At 50.7% G+C, this 5,261-nt stretch overlaps 1 pseudogene; it reads left to right on the top strand.

The window, feature by feature from the left end:
* Positions 1-2,506: 2,506 nt before the first annotated feature.
* Positions 2,507-4,765, top strand: LOC125546623 (annotated as a pseudogene).
* The last annotated feature ends 496 nt before the right edge of the window (positions 4,766-5,261 follow it).

The raw sequence follows: 5,261 nt of genomic DNA on the forward strand, positions 1-5,261 counted from the left end.
CAGGCGAGTTGGCCCGATCCCGAGAGTCCTCCCGAGGTGGATCCCAGCGGGCTGGCGAGTGTGAACGGCGGTCATCCCGCGCCCGGGAGCGGCGTGATTGGCGGGGAGGGGAGCGGCGGGGGTCGCGGGAGTCGCGAGCCGGGCAGGCTCCGGAGGTCAGCCTCCCGCCGGAGGCTGTCGGGGAAGGAGCACGGAGGATCCCGGCGGTCATCCACACGCCGCTTCGGGCGGGGCTCGGCATCGCCCTAGTCCCGGGGCATGGCCGGCGGGGGAGGGGGGGCGAGGGGGCGCGGCGGCCGGAGGGGACAAGGGAGGCGGCCTGCGTGGCGGCGGGATGGGGAGTGAGGGGCGAGGCACGGGGGGGCACGGGAAAACCCTACAGGGGGCCAAATCGAGCGCTGAGACGGGCTAGACCGCGCCGGGGGGGGGGGCTGCTGGGCCACACCACGCGCGGCCGGGCCCACGTAGCGGTCGGCGGCCCGCATCCCACCTGGGGGGTCCAGCAGCCGACAACCCGGGGGGAGGCCCGACTGGTTGGGCCCCAGGGAGGCCCGGCAGCAGCGCAGCCCGAAACGACCGGCGCAGGGCAACCAACCAGGGCACGAGGGTTTCCCAGGCACCGCCGCGGAGGTCGCTGCCGGGGCAGGACGGGGGCGGCGCGGCCAGGGCACGGCACGCCGGCCGGCCGGAGACAGGGAGGGAGCAGCCCCGAAGGAGGAAATGAACGGGCGAAAGGGGGCTCTCCGGACAAGGATGCCCGAGAGCGCGAGCGCCACCGCCAGCGACCGGCCGGCCGAAGCAGAGGCGGATACCGCCAACGCGGGGGACCGCCAGGAGTCGAGCGCAGCACCGCGGTCGGCGTGGCCGGCGACGCCCCAGCCGCCAGCACGACGCCGCCGGGGAGGGGCCCGAGACCCCGAGGCGTCCCCTTTCGACCCAGAAGACGGCAGCGCGCCCGACGGCCGCCGGTGGCACCGATCGGTCCCGCGGGAGGCCGAACTCCCACCCCTGGGAGTCGGGCCGCCGGCAGGGACGGATGGAGGCGGCCGGACCGGAGCGCGGGGCGGGATACGGTCGCGACAGGCGATGGGGCAGCCCCCAGCCACATCGGCAGCTTCGGCGAGGTCCGCCCAGGACTCGCGCGGAGGAACAGCCGAAGGAGATGGCGGGGAATGGGGCGAGGGGGGCGCCGGCGGGCCGGCCGCGGGCGAGGCCAGGGGCGAGGGTGGCAGCGGCGGCGCCGCCGAGGCGACCAGGGCATCGCCAGAGCCAGCGCACGCGAGAGCCATTACTTTCGGCTCCACAAGGGGTGTTCCTTGTTCATTAAGTTCAGTTCTGCGAGATGCTCCTGTGCTATCATGTTGAATGTAGGAGGTACAATCTGCTTCATTACCAACATACTTTTCCAAGCTTAATTTAGGTTGACTGAACAGCAATAATTGTTGAAACATATCCTTTAAAAAAACTTTGAAAACATTAATATTTTATCCTAAAAAAAATCTGAATACTGTTATGTATGTACATATAGAGTTATAATATGTATGTTTGTAGAAAAGAAGACCGGATGAATCAAAATTGGTTACTTGTTGTTTCTTTGAACCAAAATTCTCTCTTTCTTTTCGTAGCCTAGAAATTTGTGCATTGTCTAAAGAATTTTTTACAGACACGAAGAACATCTAGAAATTTGTGCTTTTACTTTGATGCATAACAAATTCAATTGAGAAAAGGGTGTTATATAATAGAGCAAAATATAATGTTAGTTCAATAATTATCACCTAAAGGTTAGGTATTGCAGCTGATGTATAACTCAACCGTTCATTTTTGTTGTTGTTATAGATTCATTGTTCTTGAACTTCCAAAGAACCAATGAACTTTGTTCTGAACTTATGACATATGTTAGGGGGATAATACAGTAGGCATGCTGTCAAATACTCGAATTTTTTAGTTCTTGGTCCCAAAAATTCGAATTCAAAATTTGAAATAAAATTTCGTCCGACATTTGCTCGGAATTTCGCGGTAACTGTGGTATCCGCCTTTCCCAGTCACCCACGAGAAAAATGACCTCCTCGGTAACCAAAATCTTGGTCAGTACTGGCCATCTACTTCAACGTGTTTCATGGACCTTGATCATTCGTGCATCTATGAAACCTATCAAGTGTTAGTTTCCACACTGTTTGACATATCAGTTGGGTTCTGTAAGAACCAGGGTTAAAAAAAAGGTTGCCATGACTTCTAAGTGGCAGCCTGATAGTGACACATGCATTAATGCATATATACACTATGTGATATGTAATTTCCTATTCTCATGAGGATTCTATAAAATAGTAGCGCGTAGCTTCTCCTTAATCTAAATTAACAGCACTTCATAATGTGCCATTTGTAAGCTACGAGGTCCCTACCACCACTGTAATGTCCGGCCGGCCGGCCGGCCGGCTGGCTGGCTCATCCCAAGGTTTTATATCCTCTGCACCAGGGAAGCACCACCCATACCGAAGCCAAAGCCACTATGAAACTCCACCCCGTAGGCCTCTTCCTGCTCTCTTGCACCTGTCTGCTACTATGTGCTGCCGCGCCGGTGACGGTGAGAGCAGGCATCCGGCGTGAAGCTGAAGCGCTAGTGAATTGGAAGGCTAGCTTGGTCAGTGCGGATGACTCCCTTGGATCATGGTCGTTGGCCAACTCCACCAGCCTTTGCAAGTGGACGCACATCACTTGCAACTCGGCTGGGCACATGACAGGGCTCCATTTTATGGAGGCAAGTTTGAACGGCACACTTGACAGGTTCGACTTCTCGGCTTTTCCCCACCTGAAGAATCTCACCTTGAGCAGCAATGGTCTATATGGTACAATTCCAGCAGGGATTGGCAACCTGACGAGCTTGGCCCGGTTGCATATCTTCGATAATCTGTCATTGAGGGGTGCCATTCCGCACAGCATTGGACAGCTGAAGCTCCTTTCTGAACTGTATCTATTACGCCTGGGGCTCATAGCAATCTACCTGAAGAGATTGGTAACTTGACGAACCTGGAGGAGCTCTATCTTGACTCGGTTACTTTGACCGGGTCAATACCACCAACAATTGGGATGCTCGTGAAGCTCAGCATGCTCAGCATGCAAAATAACAATCTGACAGGGAGCATCCCACTTGAGATTGGAAACATGACAGAACTAAACACCATGTACTTACCGTCTAACTATTTAGAAGGGCAGCTACCAGGCACCATCTCTAATTTGGTGTCACTCCAGGAATTGGTTCTGTCAGAAAACCAGCTAGGAGGCCACATCGTCTCTGAGCTTGGGAATAGCAGCCTCCTGGATACAGTTGATATTGAAAGGAACAACTTCTCCGGGCTGTTCCCATCATCCATTTGCGTAGGAAGACGTCTGAGTATTGTCAGTGCTAGGTCCAATGGATTCATGGGCATTCACCACCAGACCTTCCAAAACTGCACATCCCTGATGTCTGTTGACTTCACGGCAAACAACATTGTTGCAGATATAAAGGACTGTGTTGGCGAGCATCCATGGCAGCTTCAAATGATGGCTTTGAGTCAAAATCAGTTGTATGGCACGCTTCTGACAGATGGGGGCAAGGTATTCATTTGTAACTGTACTTATTTAAGCTTCCTAGACCTATCAAACAATTTATTAGATGGAGGTCTCTCCAAGTGTTTGTGGGACATGCCAAGTTTGGGATACATGGATCTTTCTAGCAATTCTTTCAGTGGTGTAGTTCCCTTTTGGAAGACTTGCAACGATAATCTTGTCTGTTTACGCCTAGCCAATAACCATTTCAAAGGAACCTTTCCTTTGGGTCTTAGGAAATGCAAAAACCTTATCACTCTAGATCTTGGAGGGAATAATTTCTCAGGTAGAATACCTTCTTGGGTAAGCAAGAGCTTGCCAAATCTCATTGTTCTTCGATTGTCATCAAATATGTTTGATGGAATCATACCCCACCAGATATTACAATTCCGGCAACTCCATGTATTGGACTTGTCAAAAAACAACTTCATTGGACCCGTTCCACGACTTTACCAATTTTACTGGCATGGTACATGATGCAGAAGACATTGTCTGGGACAGTATTCTATTATTTCAGATATCTACTGGGCATATTCAAATAGTTTGGAAAGGTGTGGATCATGGTTTCCCAATCCTAAAGGTAGGTATTGTGGGTATCGACTTATCTGGCAACTCTCTTTCACAAGAGATTCCAAAGGGGCTCACAACCCTTCTTGGACTGAGGTATCTGAACTTATCAGGAAATCATTTGTTAGGCTGCATTCCCGAAGACATTGGCAATCTAGTACTGCTGGAATCCTTGGACCTTTCTCTGAACCGACTCTCGGGAGAAATTCCTCCAAGCTTTGCAGGTTTGAAGAGCATAACCGCTCTGAACTTCTCGAGTAATAATTTATCGGGGTTGATACCTATGAGCGATCAGCTGCGAACGCTCCCAGATCCATCCATATACAGCAAAAATCCAGGGTTATGTGGTTTCCCCTTGGAGGGCTGTGTAGACTCGTCGACATCGACGCAAAGCGGAATGAGCCGGCCTGAAGACAGCAGGGAGGCATTGTGGCTGTATTGCTTTGTGGCTTCTGGGTTCATCTTTGGGTTCTGGCTGTACTGCGGCATGTTCTGGTTTTACAGCGAGACCTGGAGGTGTGCATTCTATCAGTATGTCGACAACATGCAAGGGAAGGTAACCAAGAAGATGTATAGCTGCATGTCATACTTCCAGGCCAAGGTCCATGAATGAGCAAAGTGCATCACGTGGTGTTGAAGTAAAGCTGTGTGCAGGCATATGCGCCCATTATTGAGCATATCTGTAGTACTTGTCTTCCATTGTTGTAAAACAATACTGACTAGGAAGTTTTGTGTATTTGCTAGTACTTTGATGTGCATGTTATTCAGTTTTTGGGCGCTAGACGTGCAAATTACAGATGAATCTGTGCAACATTTACTTTCTGATTGTGTGGTAAGTATATTTGGATGGAAGTAAATGAGTTCTTTAGAATAAACAAAAAAATAGCTGTAAAATGGTTAGCGATTTTGGAACGGAAAGGATGTTCTAAGAATTTTTGTGGATTATTGTTTGGTTTTGTGCGAAATTGTTGTGGAACTCCCTTGATCCAAACAATCCATAGATTTATAAAGCTTCACAATACTTTATAGAGATACTTTATACCATATTTCTGCACAAACGTAGAAAAACCTCATTATATGAATAAAAATATAAGGAATTCCTCATTGGT

Source organism: Triticum urartu, chromosome 3, assembly GCF_003073215.2.
Source record: "Triticum urartu cultivar G1812 chromosome 3, Tu2.1, whole genome shotgun sequence".
Classification (NCBI taxonomy): domain Eukaryota; kingdom Viridiplantae; phylum Streptophyta; class Magnoliopsida; order Poales; family Poaceae; genus Triticum; species Triticum urartu.